Raw genomic sequence first — 22,350 nt, 5'->3', positions numbered from 1 at the left:
TTTCCATTTGCCAAATGATTGTTAGGAATTTTGTGCACTTTGACTTTCCGCAGATATTCTTAAATCTGCTTTATTTGTTGTTTGTTCCAAGAGACTGACTTGTAATTCTGCATCTGCTAGATTTTCAGATAGTACAGCAAAATCGTCTGCAAATTCCAGGGAATTCATTACTCTGTTTCTTTCGGCCCTATTTAATTGGTGATTCTTGACAGTCTTAACTGTTTATCCAGAATTCTTACAACTTTTGCTAGCACGTAGTTGAAGAGATCTGGAGATCCACCCTTCACCCATTGCTTCTGTGTACACCAATCCCACAACACATCACAGTGCTACGAGAAATGCGTTGTGCGCATTTGGGGTTCGGCAACAAAACAGTTACCACAGTTTTTTGACAGTGGGGTTTGTCGTCGAAGTAACGTAATTTCAGGATCAGTGACGTGTTAACGCAACAATGAATTAAAACGAGTAATCCCACCTCGGTTAGAGCGCTCGTACAAATAAATTAGTTTACAAAATGTCGTGAAAGAGAGTTTCGTAAACAGTGCAAGTGTAATAAATTCTTCGGAATGGCGCTGAAATTGATTTTGAAGCCGGATAATCGCTCTCGTTCCTGACGTGATGCACAACAGTGGGAGGAGGATTTATAGGGGCGCGTGCGTCACTGATCGGATCGTTACCGAGTCGCTAGTGTGGTAATCGCTTCTGCTCCCTGGTGTTTGTACCTCTCCTCCATTAGTAGATCATGCTTCTCTCCTGCCTTTGTCGCATTTGTTCGATATTGTTCCTCTCCTACGTAAAAAAAAAAAAAAAAATTAGCAGTGGCACCCAGTGGGACGGGAATTAATTTGTCTCGTGCACAGAACTGAGAATCTGCCTAAGAAGAAACAGCGGCTCTGGTTTCTAAATCGGCATTAACGGCCGGAATAGCGGCACAATAATGACACGTCCCTTCAAAACTGACGTCCGCCGACGCTTTTTGTAGAGATAAGTCAGCAGTTCTTAGCGGGTCTAATTTTACAGGACAACAGAGTAACGGTGTTGGTGGCGGGAAGGTCTACATTTACATTCTACATTTATACTCCGCAAGCCACCCAGCGGTGTGTGACGGAGGGCACTTTACTTTTATTCTCATGGTCTACTTATCGCAGTAAGTTCGAAAAGTCTCCGACTAGGTCTAGGGCGACACGACACGCACCTCAACTACGAAAAGCTGCTAAAAACTGACTGTACTGTATGTGACCCTACACTGTATTCTTTTAAATATTAATATGCTAAAAGTTCATTCTACGTATCGGGTATATGCGAGTACTTCGAAAAATAACCGTACTGTATTTTTAAATTGAAAAGTCGGGAAAAAACTACCACCTTGTCCTTACTAAAGTAACAAGCGCTCGTTACAGACGCACATTTCATAGTAGGAAATTTAACTTTAATCTACCTGCCATTTTTCTCCTCAGTTGGTTCATACGAAGCACTCAATGCGTCAGTGTCCATGTCGAGCTAACGACCATCTAATAAGAAATCACGATAATGTCATTGTACTAACAGTCTAACGTTCATATGGTACTCGGACGCGTGTCATGTTCGCCAAAATATTAAATAGTTTCCTACTCATTAATAAGGAAGTGCCTCTTAGCGAAGTCTGCGTAATACGCCACGTGGTGCTACGACATGTAGTAAAGATAATTTTCAAAAAATAAATGGCTCTGAGCACTATGCGACTTAACTTCTGAGGTCATCAGTCGCCTAGAACTTAGAACTAATTAAACCTAACTAACCTAAGGACATCACATACATCCATGCCCGAGGCAGGATTCGAACCTGCGACCGTAGCGGTCGCTCGGCTCCAGACTGTAGCGCCTAGAACCGCACGGCCACTCCGGCCGGCAAAGATAATTTTCCCGTCAGTCAACAACATTCTTATAATTGTCATCAAAATCGAATATTAATGTTCATTTTCACTTTATGCTGTCTGCTATCACATTGTCTTCAGCGAAATGCGCTACTGAAACACGTTACCAAAATATTCAGGGCCTCTGCAAAGCTACACTTACACTCTGAAGACTTCATAACGACTCCTAGATATTTTAGTCCAAGCGATCTTCCAGCTCCAGAAAGCGAGAACGTACTCTTCTCCGATTGCCTGAGAGACGATGGCGAACGAGAGTTATATCTGCTGCTGTATAACTAGGTACTGTACCTACTTCACTATACAAAATCTTGTGATAAATTTACGTATTTTACCTAAATATGTTCTCTAAATCCAGGAAAATTTAACTACTAACGATGTCTTTACGTGTCCGAAGGACAGGAGTAAAGATATTACTTTTAGATATAAATACATACTGTGGTGTCACCGCCAGACACCACACTTGCTAGGTGGTAGCCTGTAAATCGGTCGCCACTGTCAGTGATAGCAGGTCTAGAGAGACGTCCTAGCACTCGCCCCAGTTGTACAGCAGACTTTGCCAGAGATGGATCAATGACAAATACGCTCTCATTTGCCGAGACGATAGTTAGCATAGCCTTCAGCTACGTCATTTGCTACGACCTAGCAAGGCGCCATTACCAGTTAATATTGAGATTGTAAAACATGTCGGAGTGGCCGTGCGGTTAAAGGCGCTGCAGTCTGGAACCGCAAGACCGCTACGGTCGCAGGTTCGAATCCTGCCTCGGGCATGGATGTTTGTGACGTCCTTAGGTTAGTTAGGTTTAACTAGTTCTAAGTTCTAGGGGACTAATGACCTCAGCAGTTGAGTCCCATAGTGCTCAGAGCCATTTGAACCATTTTTTTTGTAAAACATGTACCGTCAAGAGCGATGTACACCAATTATGGATTAAAGTTAAGTATTCAAGCAACTACGTTCTTTATTTATTAGACTCAACTCCTTTAATTGTTCCAGACCTCACGCCAGTCTGCGTGAGCGTAAACGCGTGCATTTCGGCCTCCTCTAGCATCACGGTGTTGGCTCTTCTGCCAACACATCACATACTGTTTCTTCATTATGTCTTTCATATGGTGGACGTAATCCGCTACATGAATGCACAATATTGGGTCCACGCTCATACATTCTGGATCACACGTTCAAGATTCATTTTTCATGCAGGGTTTTCATTCACTGCACCGTACCTTCTGAAAGCATGAAAACTGTTTATTGTTACGAAATACGTAAAATTTCAAATTTTATGGATATTTCTATATGTGAACAACTGCTAAGGCTGTCAATTTAAAATTTGTTAACTGCTATTCCAATTTGACAAAGTAGTAAATGTAAATGTGGTGTGACTAGGGCCTCCCGTCAGGTAGACCGTTCACTGGGTGCTAGTCCTTCGATTTGAGGTCACTTCAGCGGCTTGCACGTCGATGGGGATGAAATGATTATGATTAGTACAACACAAGACCCAGACCCTGAGAGGAGAATATCTCCGACCCAGCCGGGAATCGAACCCGGGCCCTTACGATGGACATTTTGTCGCGCTGACCACTCAGCTACCAGGGGTGGACGACAAAACAGTGAAAAATTTTTTAAAACTGGCAAGAGTTGTCTGATAGGTCTGTGTACGATTTAGCGGCCGGATAAACAATCCCATTGGATTACGCCAAGTGGTGCACACATGGTGTGGGATCACACCTCCCTGCATAGCATCTGCATAGGCACTCACAAAGGAACCTCCCCATCGCACCCCTCTCAGATTTAGTTATAAGTTGGCACAGTGGATAGGCCTTGAAAAACTAAACACAGATCAATCGAGAAAACAGGAAGAAGTTGTGTGGAACTATGAAAAAATAAACAAAATATACGAACTGAGTAGTCCATGTGCAGGATATGCAACATCAAGGAAGGTGTCAGCTCAGGAGCGCCGTGGTCCCGTGGTTAGCGTGAGCAGCTGCGGAATGAGAGGTCCATGGTTCAAGTCTTCCCTCGGGTGAAAATTTCACTTTCTCTATTTTTGCAAAGTTATGATCTGTCCGTTCGTTCATTGACGTATCTGTTAACTGTAATAAGTTTAGCGTCTGTGTATTGCGACCGCACCGCAAAACTGTGCGATTAGTAGACGAAAGGACGTGCCTCTCCAATGGGAACCGAAAACATTTGATCGCAAGATCATAGGTCAACCGATTCCTCCACAGGAAAACACGTCTGATATATTCTATACAACACTGGTGACGGCATGTGCGTCACATGACAGGAATATGTTGTCGACCCACCTAACTTGTACACTTGGCGAATGGGTAAAAAGATTCTTCTACCTTGCCCGATTTAGGTTTTCTTGTGGATGTGATAATCAATCCCAAAAAAGTGATGAAAACATAAGCGTTTGTCACATAAACTGAAAAAAAGTTAAAACTTTTCACCCGGGCGAAGGCTTGAACCACGGACCTCTCGGTCCGCAGCTGCTCACGCCAACCAAAAGACCACGGCACTCCTGAGCTTGCTCTTTCCTTTTGTTGCCTATCTTGCGCATGGACTACTCAGTTTGTATATTTTGCTTATTTTTTCATAGTTCCACATAACTTCTTCCTGTTTTCTCGATTGATCTGTGTTCAGTTTTACAAGGCCTATCCACTGTGCCAACTTATAACTAAATCTGAGGGGGGTGCGATGGGGAAGTTCTCTTGTCAGTAGCTCCTTCTCAACAGTGAATTCATGTTGCTACGCCACAAGTTAAGATTAATTTCTGAACCCGACAAGTACTGGGTGTTTATAAATTAGTTATGCAATAGGATATTTAAGTATCCGGCCGGTGTAGTCGAGCGATTCTAGGCGCTTCATTCCGGAACCACGCGGCTGCTATAGTCGCAGGTTCGAATCCTGCCTCGGGCATAGATGTGTGTGATGTCCTTAGGTTAGTTAGGTTTAAGTAGTTCTAAGTTCTAGGGGACTGATGACCTCAGATTTTAAGTCCCATAGTGCTCAGAGCCATTTGAACCATTTGATTTGAACCTTTAACTGTGGAAAACGATAAATAACTTACAGAACTGTATGATACAGCAATGAATGAAGTATATCTTCAAGTTTTATTTACAAATGTTAACTATGGGTACCTTCGGAGATATGCAACAACTTCACGGTGATAATGTGGTGGCGCGCCATCTCGCTGGAAAATAAATTCTGTTCCCAATCCTGTTGTTGTTGAGCATGTCCACGTAGGACTGCCGAACTTGTTCAATTGCTTCGTCACAGGCTGTTGGGCGACCATGACCTGGCGTCCTATGGTATGCACAGCCAGTTTCGGTGGAACCATTGTACCGGTTAATGAAACGATAAACGACACTGCATCGTTACGCGTCTGCGTGATAACTGTTGGAATAACTGATTCGCGCATGTCACCTAGCTGGAACATTGGGAACTAAGAGTGTTGGGCGAGAATAAAACTTCGAGATGTTCTGCATTCAGCACTGTATCAAACATTTCTATAACTTCCATACACTTTCCACAAGTAAAGGTTATTTTTTGGCGTCACAAGACTGAGTGCATCCCGCGTCCTAACAGCACCTCGCAGAGCTGGTTAGTGACCCATTCAAGTGCTAGCCAAGCCCGACAGCGCTTAATTTTAGTGATCTGACGGGAACTGAGCTTACCACTACGGCAAGACGGTTGTCTGCTTTTATATCGGTAATTTATAAACACTCTGTCTTTAGTGATAGCTTACGTTGTGTACGACTACGACTTTTCATCTTCAGTGGTTTAACAGTGGAGTCGAGAGGACGGCGGTACATATCGCTATTCGTCCATCCAGCTTTAGTTTTTACGTGGTTTCCCTAAATCTCTTCTGACAGTCGCCGGGACGCTTACTATGGAAAGGAGACGCCCGAACTCCTTCCTCTGTCCGAGGTTTTGCTCATAACTAATGATCTTCCTTCCTTTTCGCAATGAGAATGAACTTTAAGTGTTACAACGTGTTGAAGGGTGCCTACTTATAACCATGTCTGTACCACGTTGTCATTCAGTAAACCATATCGATTTTGAGAGGTCGAACAGGTTCAGAGAGCCTGTTTGAGTTGGATGACACCTTGATCTTTCTAGCAGAATTTGACATAAGTGTTAAGATCTGCAAATATATCGATCGTTTTCTTGTCTTATAGCTACGAAGTTACTGGTGATTGTTTTCGGGTGATGTTACCGTTTTTCAGCTGTCTAGAAGATCCTTATCAAAAAGCATAAAATGAATTCAACTTACAGCTGATCTGCGATCTCTTTCTACAAGTTCTGAAACGTTTACCATGTTTCGTGAAAGTAATACGTAAGCGAGAACAAATGGACCATCACAGAAGGCAAAAGATACAGGCACCCAGCTTGACGCTGGTTTCTTGACTTTCGGAAGGCACTCGATGTTCTACACTGTCACCTAATGGACAAAATACGAGCGTACGGATGTCAAAGCAGCCTTGTCAGTGGATTGAAGAGTTTCTGGCAGATAGAATACAGAATGACATTCTTAATGGAGAGAAATCTGAACCGTTACAATTTTTTTTTCATAGTTGTCGTATCCGTTATCCCCAGGTAATGCCCTCTAGTGTGTTTCAGCGTTGCACTGCGCATAAAGTGAATAGGAATTTTCCGCCAGGGAAGGACGGGTCGTCGGCTTGTGGCCCTTATCTGGCGCACGCTCCCCTGCGCGCTCGTTTCTCGCATGGCTTCCGTGTTTCTCACTCGCGTAATCACAAGAAACAAAAGACGCCAGCAGTAAGTGCGAGTACTGTACACTCGCCTAGGCTAAAACATATTCTTCTGTATCTCGTTTCGCATGACGGTGCAGTAATGTTCTGTAAGATGAAACTAGTCAACAGACGTAACTACAGGGTGTTTTAACGCAGTCAGGCGTTGCGCGGAAGCGAAAATCAGGGAGGCGGTCCCCTAACACTGCACGCAGCATTGTCTTATCTCGGAGTCTGACAATCTTTTATGATAGTTTCTGTCTTTGTAATACTGTCTTAAGAACAATGGCGGTGAGTGCTTTTACACTATTCTGAATGAAATTACCATTCGTCTTTTCGGTACTCGTTTTTTCTTTGGAAAAAGGTTGCATTGTTGTCGTTGTTGTTGTTGTTGTTGACAACTTCATTCCAAAGACTGGTTTGATGCAGCTCTCCACACTACTCTATCCTGTGCAAGCCTCTTCATCTCCGAATAACTACTGCAACCTACATCCCTCTGAATCTGCTTACTGTATTTATCTCTTGGTGTCCCTCTACGATTTTTGCCCTCCACGCTTCTCTCAAGTACTAAATTTTCGATCCCTTGATGCCTCAGAACGTGTCTTACCAACGGATCCCTTCTTCTAGTCAAGTTGTGCCACAAATTCTTCTTCTCCCTAATTCTATTCAATAGCTCTTCATTACTTACGTGGTCTACCCATCTAATCTTCAGCATTCTTCTGTAGCACCACAGTTGGAAAGCTTCTCTTCTTGTCTGAATTATTTATCGTCCATGTTTCACTTCCATACATGGCTACACTGCATACAAATAAGGCTTTCTAACATTAAATGTGTACTCGATGTTAACAAATTTCTTTCATTGAGAAACGCTTTCTTTGCCATAGACAGCCCTCATTTTATATCCTCTCTACTTCGACGATCATCAGCGATTTTTCTCCTTAGATAGCAAAACTCATCTACTACTTTCAGTTTCATTTGCCAATTTAATTTCCTCAGCATCATCTGATTTAATTCGACTACATTCCATTATCCTCGTTTTGCTTTTGTTGATGTTCATCTTATATCTCCCTTTCAAGACACTGCTTCAGTTGCTGTTCCAGGTCCTTTGCTGTCTCTGACAGAATTACAATGTAGTAGGCAAACGTCAAAGTTTTTTTTTCTTCTCCATGGATTTTAATTCCTACTCCAAATTTTTCTTTTGTTTCCTTTACTGCCTTCTCAGTATACAGAATGAATAACACCGGCGCCGGCCTTTGTGGCCGAGCGGTTCTAGGCGCTTCAGTCTGGAACCGCGCGACCGCTACGGTCGCAGGTTCCAATCCTGCCTCGGGCATCGATGTGTGTGTTGTCCTTAGTTTAGTTAGGTTTAAGTAGTTCTAAGTTCTAGGGGACTGATGACCTCAGAAGTTAGGTCCCATAGTGCTCAGAGCCATTTGAACCATTTGAATAACACCGGCGATAGGCTATAACCTTGTCTCATTCCCTTCTCAACCACTGCTTCCCTTTAGTGCCCCTCAATTCTTATAACTGCTATGTGGTTTCTGTACTAATTGTAAATAGCATTTCGCTGCCTGCATTTTAGCCCTGCCACCTTCAGAATTTGAAAGAGTATTCCAGTCAACATTGTCAAAAGCTTTCTTTAATTCTACAATTTCTAGGAACTTAGGTTTGTCTTTGCTTTACCTGTTTTCTAAGGTAAGTCGTACAGTCAGTATTGCCTCGTTTGTTCCAATATTCCTACGAAATCTAAACTGATCTTCCCCGAGGTCGGGTTCTACTAGTTTTTCCATTCGACTGTAAAGAATTCGTGTTGGTATTTTGCAAGCTTTACTTATTAAACTGATAGTTCGGTAAGGTTGCATTATCTGACGAAAAGTGTCCAGATACCCCAATGTACCGAGAGAGGTGGCACAGTGGTTATCAAACTGGACTCGCATTCTGGAGGACGACGGTTCAATCCCGCGTCAGCCATCCTGATTTAGGTTTTACGTGATTTCCCTAACTCGCTTCAGGCAAATGGCGGGAGGGTTCCTTTGAAAGGGCACTGCTCACTTCCTTCCCCATCCTTCCCTAACGCGATAGGGCCGATGACCTCGCTGTTTGGTCACTTCCCACGAATCAAGAAACAACAGAAATACCTATGTAATGCAGAACTGACCACTAATGTGACGAGAATCGAATTTATCAGTGTAAAAGAAGGGGGGAAGTATTGTGTTCCAGCTTAGTGAAGCAACTTCACCTATTTCAAAACTGTCCAGCATCCATATCTAACAAGGAACAACCACATCTAAACCAAGACCAGGCAAATCTAATGTAATGACGGACTGTATCTGTCGGCGATAACGGAGGGTGGCTGTAAAATATTGCATGAAATCGGCAGAGGGAATCACTCTTGTGCTACCAGCAATCCAACTAGCACAATAACTACCTAGGGAATTAGAAACAATGGGGCACAATGATGACGCACCTCCTCGTAAGTCACATCTTTCTGTAGTCAGTGCTAAAAGATCCTCGAAGCGGTGTAAAGAGTGACATCACGGGACAATGGACGATATGCAGTGGTGAATCGTGCTATACCCTGCGGCAATCTGATGGAAGGGTTTAGGTTTTGCCAATGACTGGGGAACGTTATCTGCGTTCACTTGTAATGCGGTGAAGTCGGAAGAAGCGGCGTTGATATACGGGTGTTTTTTGTGGTTAAGGTGTGGTCCCCTTATTGCGATTCAGAAAATGCTACATAGTGAAGGATACGTTTACATTTAACCGCATTGTGTACTGAATGAAGTAGAGAAACAATCTGGAAACGATGACTGTTTGCATGTGTATGCCGCGCGGGATTAGCCGAGCGGTCTAGGGCGCTGCAGTCATGGACTATGCGGCTGGTCCCGGCGGAGATTCGAGTCCTCCCTCGGGCCTGAGTGGGTGAGTTTGTCCTTAGGATAATTTAGGTTAAGTAGTGTGTAAGCTTAGGGACTGATGACCTTAGCAGTTAAGTCCCATAAGATTTCACACACATTTGAACATTTTTTCTATGTACGTGACAATGCACCCTGTCATAAATCATCTGAGAGGCAATGATTTGCGGATAGTAACATTCCTAAAATTATCTGTCCTGCCCAGAGCCCCGAACTGAAGCAATGGAACACCTCTAGGATGAGTTAGAACGTCGACTAGCTCCAGACCCCTGCGCTCAACATCACTACCTATCCCAGTTTCGGCTCTTGAGGAAGAATGTCATTCCGCCACAGTCATCCGGAAACCTTGACTGAAAATGTCCCCAGAGGAACTCAGCCGTCAAACGGCAAAAGATGGGCACACCCAACTTTAATGTCCACTAATATGTTTACCGAGCGAGGTGGCGTAGTGATCAGCACACTCTACTCGCATTCGGAAGGACGACGGTTCAAAGCTGCGACCGGCCATCCAGATTTAGGTTTTCCTCTGATTTCCGTAAACCGCTCCAGCCGTGCTCTGAAAGGGCACGGCTGATTTTCTTCCCCATCCTTGACACAATCCGAGCTTGGGCTCCGTCGGTAGGACGTTAAATCCAGTCTAATGGCCAATAAAAATTGCTACACCAAGAAAAAATGCAGATAATAAACGGGTATTCCTTGGACAAATATATTATACTAGAACTGACATGTGATTACATTTTCACGCAATGTGGGTGCATAGATCCTGAGAAATCAGTACCCAGAACAACCACCTCTGGCCGTAATAACGGCATTGATGGCTTGTACAGGTACAACTGCCCATGCAGCTTCAACGCGATACCACAGTTCATCAAGAGTAGTAACTGGCGTATTATGACGAGCCACCATTGACCAGACGTTTTCAATTGGTGAGAGATCTGGAGAATGTGCTGGCCAGGGCAGCAGTCGAACATTTTCGGTATCCAGAAAGGCCCGTGCAGGACCTGCAACATGCGGTCGTCCATTATCCTGCTGAAATGTAGAGTTTCACAGAGATCGAATGAAGGGTAGAGCCACGGGTCGTAACACATCTGAAATGTAACGTCCACTGTTCAAAGTGCCGTCAATGCGAACAAGAGGTGACAGAGACGTGTAACCAGTGGCACCCCATACCATCACGCTGGGTGATACGCCAGTATGGCGACGACGAATACACGGTTCCAATGTGCGTTCACCGCAATGTCGCCAAACACGAATGCGACCATCATTATGCTGTAAACAGAACCTGGATTCATCCGAAAAAATGACGTTTTGCCATTCGTGCACCCAGGTTCGTCGTTGAGTACACCATCGCAGGCGCTCCTGTCTGTGGTGCAGCGCCAAGGGTAACCGGAGCCATGGTCTCAGAGCTGATAGACCATGCTGCTGCAAACGTCGTCGAACTGTTCGTGCAGATGGTTGTTGTCTTGCAAACGTCCCCATCTGTTGACTCAGGGATCGAGACGTGGCTGCACGATCCGTTACAGCCATGCGGATAAGATGCCTGTCATCTCGACTGCTAGTGATAAGAGGCCGGTGGGATCGAGCACGGCGTTCCGTATTACCCTCCTGAACTCACCGATTCCATATTCTGCTAACAGTCATTGGATGTCGACCAACGCGAGTAGCAATGTCGCGATGCGATAAACCGCATTCGCGATAGGCTACAATCCGATCTTTATCAAAGTCGGCAACGTGATGGTACGCATTTCTCCTCCTTACACGAGGCATCACAGCAACGTTTCACCAGGTAATGCCGGTCAACTGCTGTTTGTGTATGAGAAATCGGTTGGAAACTTTCCTCATGTCAGCACGTTGTAGGTGTCGCCACCGGCGCCAACCTTGTGTGAATGCTCTGAAAAGCTAATCATTTGGATACCACAGGATCTTCTTCCTGCCGGTTAAATTTCGCGTCTGTAGCACGTCATGTTCGTTGTGTAGCAATTTCAATGGCCAATAGTGTATGTTTCCAGATGCTTTTAATCAAATAGTGTATCTACCAGAAGTTGTTGTTTGGTGAAAAAAGATCGGTGTAAGTATTCGTGTTGCACTGAAGCATTCCACATTCCTGTTTTCCCCCATAGAGAGACTCTGGATGCAGATGGTGAATATTTTCAGAAATGCAATGTCGATTGTTCTGCGAATTCACATACCCAAATGAATGTAACCATACTTCATTAGAATAAAAGATCGTTTCAGGAGCGACCTACCCGTCATGCACAGACTCCAATGGCCAGTTGCAGTCCTCGCGTACAGTAACAGCGTCTGAACAGGTCAGTCGATTAACTACCGTTACTGTACAAGGCCTGAATTTGTGCGCAGCTCTGAGAGCACGTGCCAGTTACTCGTCAGTCTGAAGTGCAAAATGGCGGGACAGTTTTCTCGATCTCCTATCCAAGGTCACGCCTAATCGAAACGCCACCTTCCAGACTCAGAGGAATGAGCCATAGCGCTTCCGACGGTCCGTAGCTGCCTCCCGTGCATTGGCTTCCACTCCAGGTCGGATACAGTGTTAACGTCGTATGTGAAATACCTTCTATTACAGAAAAGATCTAACAATGGCTTATGAAGAGCCGAAACCAGTTATGAAACGAAAACAATTATTACTTTCAAGAGTGGTTCATAAACTTCCTCTATGCAAATCAAAGTTATCGCTGATTATCCGTCAGATTCTATGTCTACCTTCATAAAAGTGGACCAAAGCAGGTACCTACCTGGAGGCTAGTAGTAACACCACTAATAACGTCCTTGGTGTAATGTGGTACGCCCTTTTCGTAGTACGAACAATGAACTGAATCAGCATATGTGGACGTACCGTTGAAGTGAAATCCAAATCACAAAGCAGCTTGGCATTTTCTGCTTATTCATTGTTTCCAGAGGTGAAAGTGTTAATTGCTGAAAAGAAATCACGATGCTGACTGAGAATCGAATTCCGTACCTTTGAATTTGTAATTAGGCGCTGCCTCATGCGGTCACCAAGTTAACGATAACGCAATAAATACCTCAGACCTGCTCTTCTCTCAGTTTCATTTCAGAAATGTGGAAGGGACTACGTCAGCTCCCCATCTTCCATTCTTGGTGAACAATATAGTCCACCGCGGCAGATTTTCACTTTGATTTCTTCTAATACAAGTCATGGTGCTAAGGGTACAATTTAATAATTTACTTCATGCCTTTCGACATTAACGTCTGTGTTGTCAGATTAAGGGTTGGAGGAACCATTTTCAAAATAACAGAAATGAGTTTCTCAAAGTCAAAGTGGCTCTCGCTGTTAAGAAAAAACAGAAAAGTGGTCATAGAAAACGCAGGTGGCAGTAGAAAGTCACAAACTTTTGTCGTAATAAGCGTGTGTTGAAAACATGTTTCCACTATTTCGCAGAAACAGAATTTCTGAAATAGTTATACAGGTACTAGAATTCAGGAAATTTGGACACTAAAAGTGATTTTCTATAAGTTACAAATAAAAATGACATTAAAGGGGCATACTGCAGGGCAGAAAATACTCTAGTGACCAAACCGCTATTTCCACATCCTGTATCTAATTGCCGGCCGAATTGGGCGAGCGGTTCTAGGCGCTACAGTCTGGAACCGTGCGACAGCTACGGTCGCAGGTTCGAATCCTGCCTCGGGCATGGATGTGTGTGGTGTCCTTAGGTTAGTTAGGTTTAAGTAGTTCTAAGTTCTAGGGGACTGATGAAAAAAAAAATGGTTCAAATGGTTCTGAGCACTATGGGACTTAACATCTGTGGTCATCAGTCCCCTAGAACTTAGAACTACTTAAACCTAACTAACCTAAGGACATCACACACATCCATGTCCGAGGCAGGAGTCGAACCTGCGACCGTAGCAGTCGCGCGGTTCCGGACTGCGCGCCTAGAACCGCTAGACCACCGCGGCCGGCGGGACTGATGACCTCAGCGGTTAAGTCCCATAGTGCTCAGAGCCATTTGAACCATTTGAGCCTGTATCTAATTCAGGATATACTCATAAAAATTGTCGATAGATGTCCGTACGATCGTGTTCTGCACGGAAGATGCCATTCCTATCAACAGGCAACCATGCCAACGATGACGGCGGGGCACCTATCAAACGTGGTAGTGTTGCGGTGTAACCCCACATCCACAATCGCTGCATATGTTGTCACAGACGGTGCAGAATAGCACAGAGAAGATGCGGTGGAGGGCCATAGGAAGATTGGACGCAGCACAGTCGCAAAGTGATGTGGCCCGAAGCCTAACCGTGAATCATGATGTTGTTCTCGGATGTGGCGACAGTTTATTGAAATTGAAACTGTATCCCGAAGACCAGGGCACTGATGATCACGTTTGACATCAGAGAGACACTACTATTATATGGCTGTAAGGGCGTGACAGTACCACCTTAATACGGAGTCGCCAACAGGTCACCTGGACGGTTGAACAGTGGGCCGATGTTCTTATCACAGATGAGTCCCGATGTGGTCTGGAGAGTGAATCTCGACGGATTCGCATACGGAGGGAACGTGTAACACGATTTCGGGGCCCAAACATTGTGGAAAGAGACCGATACCGAGAAGGATCCTTAATCGTGTGGGCAGCGATTGTCATGACCAATCGAATACCTCTTCATGAAACTGTACGGGTGAATCGGCAAGGTTTAACTGCTATCACGCATCGTGACGAGACCTTGGGACCTCATATGCGGTTGTTGCGAGGTGCTGTTGGCTTAGATTTCTTATTGATGGGCGATAATACTCGACCTCTTAGAGCACGGCTGATTGATGTTTTCTTGGAAACTGAAAATATTGCAAGCATGCGGATCACGTCACCACCCACGAACAACTTTCCAAGGATTGCGAACAGCTCTGCAGGAAGAATAGGTGTTATTGCCCCTACATGAGACTGATGACATCGTTCACAGCATGTTCCGTCGTTGTCAGGCCTGTATTGGTGCCAGAGGTGGTCACACCTCATACTGAGCGCATTAACCAGGTGTCAGAATGTGTATGTAAATCCGATAAGTTGGAGAAAACGGAGAACTTTTTAGTCTACCGTAATGGCTGTTGCAGTTGTTTACGTTCTGTATTCTTGGCATTGTTTCTACTTTACGATCACGTGTTTGAACTGTTATGTGGCAAAATGAAAGCAGCCGGCCGGATTGGGCGAGCGGTTCTAGGCGCTTCAGTCTGGAACCGCGCGACCGCTACGGTCGCAGGCTCGAATCCTGCCTCGGGCATGGATGTGTGTGATGTCCTTAGGTTAGTTAGGTTTAAGTTGTTCTAAGTTCTAGGGGACTGATGACCTCCGCTGTTAAGTCCCATAGTGCTCACAGTCATTTGAACCAAAATAAAAACAACCTTGCAAAATTTCCGTTTGTTGCTTTAATTTTGGAGACCAGTATAATTGCGCACAAAATAATTTTCTACTTGAATATGACGTGCACGAATAACACCTAAAGAAAAGTCATTTATTTATGATAACCTTGTTTTTATAAGCGTAAGATGGTCATCGCCGGCCGAAGTGGCCGTGCGGTTAAAGGCGCTGCAGTCTGGAACCGCAAGACCGCTACGGTCGCAGGTTCGAATCCTGCCTCGGGCATGGATGTTTGTGATGTCCTTAGGTTAGTTAGGTTTAACTAGTTCTAAGTTCTAGGGGACTAATGACCTCAGCAGTTGAGTTCCATAGTGCTCAGAGCCATTTGAACCATTTTAAGATGGTCATCCATTATGAAGAAAGGGCAGAGAAAACAGCGAATATCGTTCTTCGTAAAGTAGTTACAAATTGTAAACAGCTGCAATAATTCTTGTGGAACAAATATCTGCAATATCTAGATGTATGCATTAAAAATGATATAAAATGAAATGACGTGAAGAATTTTATATTGAGGAAAGCGAGAACCCAAAAACATTTTCTTATTAACTAAAAAAACCTCTCGTATAAATAAGTAGTTTGATCAACACCAATGTTTTATTCATCTGTGAAATTTCGAGTGGGTCCAAGTCGGGACTGTTTGAAGGATGATCGACGACAGTGAATCAGTAAGAATGCAGTGACAGAAAAAACGAAAGGAGAGGTTCGCTGTAGCATTCACGAAGATGCGGCTCAAACAGAAAAAGAGATTTCGAAAACCGTTCTTCATAGGAAAACAATCTCATTCCATTAGTAACCTGCAGAGAGCACTGCAGTAAATTAGTTTAATGTAGACACTACCCATTACTACACCAGAAGGGGGTGCGGGGGTCGGTAATCAAGCTGTTGAGATATTCTCTGCGGTACAGACGTCTATACAAGAGTACACCAGTTTACAAAATGTAGCTTTGCAAATGGGAAAGTGCATGACAAAGAGGGGGAGGACAGGGAATGGAAAACTAGATATCCGCTGTTTTGATTTAGGTAAGGGGGGCGGGGTGGGGGGAAAGGAGGCAGGAGCAATAAACCAACTGGAAGACACCACGCAGACAAGCAAATCTGGACAACCCACTTTCTCTTACTCCGGCTATCAGGCGGAGACAAACTTTCACGCCTCTTCATTGTTCTGTCATTAGCTTCCGCTCAGCTTCGCATTGTATCCGGCACCTCTAGATACCTCTTTGTGGAAAGGCGTGTGCCGGAACACTGGTTTCCTGCAGCTGCGGCGTTTTCCGTTTAACGTTCTCGGCACAAATATCGCTTCCTAACACAGCATAATTGAAAGTGGCCGAGAGAGTGGGGCTCGCTCACAAACAGTTCACCACCTATATTCTAGTCGGGTGGTGTGGTGGCAAGGCGCGTGCTTGGAAACCGAGAAGTCGCGGGTTCGAATCCCTGTCGGTCACGGGAAGTTTTATTTTGCGTTGAATCTGGTTCGGATTTTTTGAGTCGTCAGTCTTCTGGCTGGTTTGATGCGGCCCGCTACGAGTTCTTCTGCTGCGCCAACCTCTTCATCTCAGAGTAGCACCTGGAACCTACTTCCTTTCTTTGTTGGATATATTAAGAGTCTCTGCCTTCCTCTACAGTTGTTACCTCTAGAGCTGTCTCTAATACCATAGAAATTATTCCATTATGACTTGACACATCTCCTATCGCACAGTCCCTTCTTCTTGTCAGTGTTTTTCATACACCTTTCCACTGTCTATTATGAGGAAAACCTACTCATTCCTTACTTAAGAACTCGCCTGATTTTGCACATCCTTACGCAGCACCTCATCTCAAACGCTTGGATTCTGCTCTGTTTCGGTTTTGATACATTCATAACTAACTTATAATGCTGTGCTCCAAATGCACATTCTTAGAAGTTTCTTCCTCGAATTAAGATCTGTATTTGATACTAGCAGATTGTTTTTGGCCGAAAATACCATCTTTTCGTCTTCTGTCATGGGTTAATCTGCTTCCAAGATAGGAGAATTCCTTAACTTCCTCTACTTCGTGATCACGAAGCTGGGTGTACACTTTCTCGCTATTCTTATTTGTGATCCTTCTGATTGCTTTCGTCTTTGCTCGGTTTACTCTCAATATGTACTATTTACACTGATCAAATCAACAAATTCTCTAACTTTTGTTTACCTTATCTGAGGATAGCAATTTTAGAAAATCTTGTCACTGATATCCTTTTACCCAGAATTTTAAACCCATTCTTGAACAATCTTTTATTCCCGTCAAGGCATATTCACTGCTCAGATTGAACAGTAGGGGTGAAAGACTACAATCCTGTGTTACAACCTTGCTAATAAGAGCAGTTCGCTCTTCGTCTTCCAATCTTATTCTTCTCTCTTGGTTCTTGAAAATATTGTATATTATCGCCTTCCCATGTAGCCTACTCCTATTTTTCCGCAGGAGTTCGAACATTGGGCATTGTCGAACGCTTTTTCCATGTCGACAAATCCTATGAATGCGTCTTGATTTTTCTTCAGTTTTGCTTCCATTATCAAGTTCAACGTCAGTACTGCCTCACTGGTGTCTTTACCTTTCCTAAGGCCAAACGGATCATCATCTAAAAGTTCGATTTTATTTTCCATTCTCCTGTATAATATTCTTCTCAGCAACTTGGCTGCATGAGCTGTTAAGTAAACAGTGCTATAGTTTTTGAAGTGTTGGCAGAAGAGCCAACACTGTGTTGCTAGAGGAGGCCGAAATGCACGCGTTTAATTACACGCTGACTGGCGCGAGGTCTGGAACAGTTAAGGGAATTAATAGTAGCAAATAAAGTACATAGTTGATATAATACTTAACTTTAATCCACAATTGGTGTACATCGCTCTTGACGGTACAGGTTATAATGTCAATATCAAATGCTATGGCGCCTTGCTAGGTCGTAGCAAACGACGTAGCTGAAGGCTACGCTAACTATCGTCTCGGCAAATGAGAGCGTAGTTGTCAGTGATCCATCTCTGGCTAAGTCGGCTGTACAACTGGGGCGAGTGCTAGGAAGTCTCTCTAGACCTGCCGTGTGGTGGCGCTCGGTCTGCAATCACTGACAGTGGCGACACGCGAGTCCAACGTATACTAACGGACCGCGGCCGATTTAAAAGCTACCACCTAGCAAGTGTGGTGTCTGGCGGTGACACCACAGTTTTCACAGTTACCTGCTATGTCAAATGGTTCAAATGGCTCTGAGCACTATGGGACTTAACATCTATGGTCATCAGCCCCCTAGAACTTAGAACTACTTAAACCTAACTAACCTAAGGACATCACACACATCCATGCCCGAGGCAGGATTCGAACCTGCGACCGTAGCAGTCGCTCGGCTCCGGACTGAGCGCCTAGAACCGCTAGACCACCGCGGTCGGCCCTGCTCTGTCACCAATGGTGTGTCACCATTCTCACACATTCTATACACCAACTTGAATAGTGCTATCTATCCATTTTGCCTTGTTTGAACTCAAGCCTTCCAGAGCTCTTTTAAATTCAAATTACTGCATCCCCTGTCTCTTTCTTATCGATTCCAGTTTCTTCTTCTGTCAAGTCGTAAGACAAGTCCTCTCCCCTCAGTGTACTTCTTCCACCTATCTACTCTCTGTTCTGTGTTGAATAGTAGAATTTCCTTGGCCCTCTTAATGTCGCCGCCCTAGCTTTAATTTCACCGGAGGTGCTTCGACTTTTCTAAATGCTGAATCAGTCCTTCCGAGGATTATTTCTTATTTGATTTCTTCATATATTTCCCGCAGTCATTCCACTTTGGATTCCCTGCACTTTCTGCACTGAAGCTCCAAAGAAACATGTATAGGCATGCGTGTTCAAATACAGAATTATGCAAACAGGCAGAATACTGCGATGCGGTCGGCAACGCCTATGTAATAGAGCAAGTGGCTGGCGCAGTTGTTATATCGGTTACTGCTGTTACAATGGCACGTATGAGTTTGAACGTGATGTTATAGACGGCGCGCGAGCGACAGGACACAGTATCTCTGAGGTAGCGATGAAGTGGGGATTTTCCCGTACGACCATTTGACGAGTGTACCGTGAATATCAGGAATTAGCCGGCCGGGGTGGCCGAGCGGTTAAAGGCGCTATAGTCTGGAACCGCACGACCGCTACGGTCGCAGGTTCGAATCCTGCCTCGGGCATGGTGTGTGTGATGTCCTTAGGTTAGTTAGGTTTAAGTAGTTCTAAGTTCTAGGGGACTTATGACCACAGCAGTTGAGTCCCATAGTGCTCAGAGCCATTTGAACTATTTGAACCAATATCAGGAATTCGGTAGAACATCAAATCTCCGACATCGTTGCGGCCGGAAAAAGATCCTGCAAGAACGGGACCAACGACGACTGAAGACAATCGTTCAACGTGGCAGAATTAGTGCAACCCTTCCGCAAATTGCTGCAGATTTCAATGCTGAGCCATCAAAAAGTGTCAGCGTGCGAAACATTGAACGAAATTACATGGATATGGGCTTTCGGAGCCGAAGGGCCAAACGTGTACCATTCATGACTGCACGACACAAAGCTTTACGCCTCGACTGGTCCCGTCAACAACGACATTGGTCTGTTGATGACTGGAAACATGTTTCCTGGTAGGTCGGCCGGATGGACGTGTATGGGTATGGAAACAAGCTTCCTGAATCCATCTTCCCTGCGTCAGCAGGGGACTTTTCAAGCTGGTGGAGACTTTGTAATGTGTGGGGCATGTGTAGTTTCAATGATATGGGTCCCCTGATACGTCTGGATATGACTCTGACAGATGACACGTACATAAGCGTCGTGTCTGATCACCTCCACGCTTTCATGTCCATTGTGCATCTGACGGACTTGGACAATTCCAGCAAGACAATGCAACACCTTACACGTCCAGAATTACTACAGAGTGGCTCCAGGAACACTTTTCTGAGTTCAAACATTTCCGCTGGCTACCAAACTCCCCAGAAAGGAACATTAGTGAGCATATTGGGATGCCTTGTAACGTGCTGTTTAGAAGAGATCTCCGCCCCCTCGTACTCTTACAGATTTATGGACAGCCTTGCCAGCCTGGTGTCAATTCCTTCCAACACTACTTCAGACAACAGACTACTTCAGTCTCACTTGAGAAACCGTATAACCAAGCTGCAATTACTAGTACATAATAATTCTCTTCGTAAAGGCCTACCAACTTACTGAAATACCCGTGATGCAAATCGGGACATTTAGAAGGTCACTCGCGACAATTTGAAACCCTGCCGAATTTTGTTCTACATTTTGTTCTCTTTCGTGTATACTATCTGGAGAAGTTTCGTTCATTTTATGTGCATGGTGTAAGAAAACGTTACGTTTTTAGCATTTATTTACAGATTATCATTACTACAATGATTCAATGACAATAATGAGTTACTTATTTTCAGTTAACAGAATACGCACATGTGAAATGGTAGACTAAAAAATCAATATAAAACGTAAAATAACAATTTCAAACATAAAAATTTTAATATTTAATTTATACGTGTGTTTTGAGTATGTGTGAGCGATGTTCCACGCTTATAGGGGTATTTTTTCCCGGTTTTTGCGAGTCGGTGCACAGTGGAATTAATAAATCACAAAGTATTAGCAAGAGGATCCTCTTTTTAGGACCAAATCCTTGCGGGATAAAAGTTTGCCCTCACACGCGGGAATACATCTGCAAGGTGAAGCTGGCGCTAACATGTCGCCAGAGCCTGGCAGCCTAATATCCCAGAGTGGTCCTTCAGAACTTTCTACAAAGACCCATTTGGGTTGGTCATAGTAAATTGTGCCACTTTGGTCAGTCGAGAAGTTTTCTCAGGGTCAGTGGGCTTAGGAGGAGCATCCGTGCTCACACTTTAGCTGGACTTGGAAAGAATAACGCGTTCGCTATAAACAACCCGAGGCTGCAATTTAGGCGCCACGTTAATGCTGAAGCCTCGTAAGCTTAAGGACAACTACTGGTTTCCAACGAGCCATCATTTTAATCATGTGATTGCCCGCGAATTTCGATAACTCGTTAGCTGAATTAATTATGATGGCTCTAAAGTACTATCCTCACCGAGGCACGACGCCATTCAAGCTGACACCTAGTTACACTAAATGTTGTTGTTCACCAGTTGACACAATCTGTCAAGCTGGGCTCATTATGTTGTGTCTTTATTTCTTGTGATTTGTGTTCTATAGTTAGCCGAGTTATAACTGTCCGATTTACTGTCCCTTCATGTTAAACGATTTTTTGTTGTCTACTCCAGTGATTTAAATGTTACCTACTTCAGTGCAGTTACATTTCTCGAACACTGAGCTTCTTTATACATCTTGTTGAAGATTTCAATACATACGTTTGAGTCTGAATATGACTTACCTGATTAGTGTTATAAGCTCATTTATAATACAAGGGGCGTTCGATAATAATGCAACACTTTTTTCTCGGCCAATTTCGGTTGAAAAAGTGCAGAATTTTTTGTGAGACGTCTTGGAATATTCTCGCTTCAGCCACTATATTTTTACGAAATACCGATGGGTGGCGCCTTCAAAATGGCGTCTGTAAAGGAGGTGTGCTCCAGAGAGCTGTCATAGAGTTTTTTTTTGGCGGAAAACGAGGCGCTTGCAGAATGTCTACAGAGACCTGGCAGTGAACAAAAGCACGGTGAGCCGTTGTGCGAGGCACCTGTCATCATCGCAACAAGGTCGCGCAAACCTGTTCGATCTCCCGTGGGCAGACCTGCCGCACACAGTTGTGACTCCTGTAACGTTGGAACCTACGGAAACTCATTCGAGGTGATCGACGGATCACATTCAGATATCTGGCTGCACAGCTGGACGTCTATGCTGGGAGTGTTGACACACCCGTCCACCAGTTAGGGTGTACAAAGGCCTCTGCCCGCAGGGTTTCTAGTCACCCAGCAGAGGACCATAAAGAGCAACCAAGAACCACTTTGTGGAATTGTTTGCGCATTAAGAGGCTGATATTGGCAATTTTTTGACGAAAATCGTCACTAGCAATAAAACATGGGTTCATTACTTCGTACCGGAAACAAAACAGCAATCTATAGAGTGCCGCCTCTCCTCTCCCTCCCCCCCCCACCCCCACCCCCCACCCCCACCCGAAGAGAAAGTTCAAAGCCGCACTCTCAGCCAGCAAAGACATTTCGACCGTCTTCAAAAAAAAAAAAAAAAAAGCAAACGAACTTCTCCTACTCCACGACAACGCAAAGCCTCACACAAGTGTGCGCATTCGAGAGAAGCTCAGAAAACTTCATTTGGCTGTACTTCTTTATCCACCCTACAGGCCGATCTCGCACATTCCGAATTCCATCTGCTTGGTCCAATCAAGAATGCACTCCGCAAGAAGCAGCACGTGGATGATGTAGCAA

The 22,350-nt window shown here is 44.4% G+C and overlaps 1 protein-coding gene and 1 non-coding gene across 2 annotated transcripts in view; both read left to right on the top strand.

Moving 5' to 3' along the window:
• Positions 1-22,350, top strand: part of LOC124616289 (neural-cadherin-like) — a 966,400-nt gene that overhangs the window by 47,053 nt on the left and 896,997 nt on the right. The window lies entirely within an intron of this gene.
• Trnas-gga lies at positions 19,052-19,135 on the top strand. Its single transcript is given in 2 exon segments — positions 19,052-19,091; positions 19,101-19,135. It is a non-coding gene; the product is annotated as a tRNA-Ser (tRNA).

The sequence above is a fragment of the Schistocerca americana genome, chromosome 5 (assembly GCF_021461395.2).
Source record: "Schistocerca americana isolate TAMUIC-IGC-003095 chromosome 5, iqSchAmer2.1, whole genome shotgun sequence".
NCBI lineage: Eukaryota > Metazoa > Arthropoda > Insecta > Orthoptera > Acrididae > Schistocerca > Schistocerca americana.
This window is presented reverse-complemented; position numbering and strand designations above follow the sequence as displayed.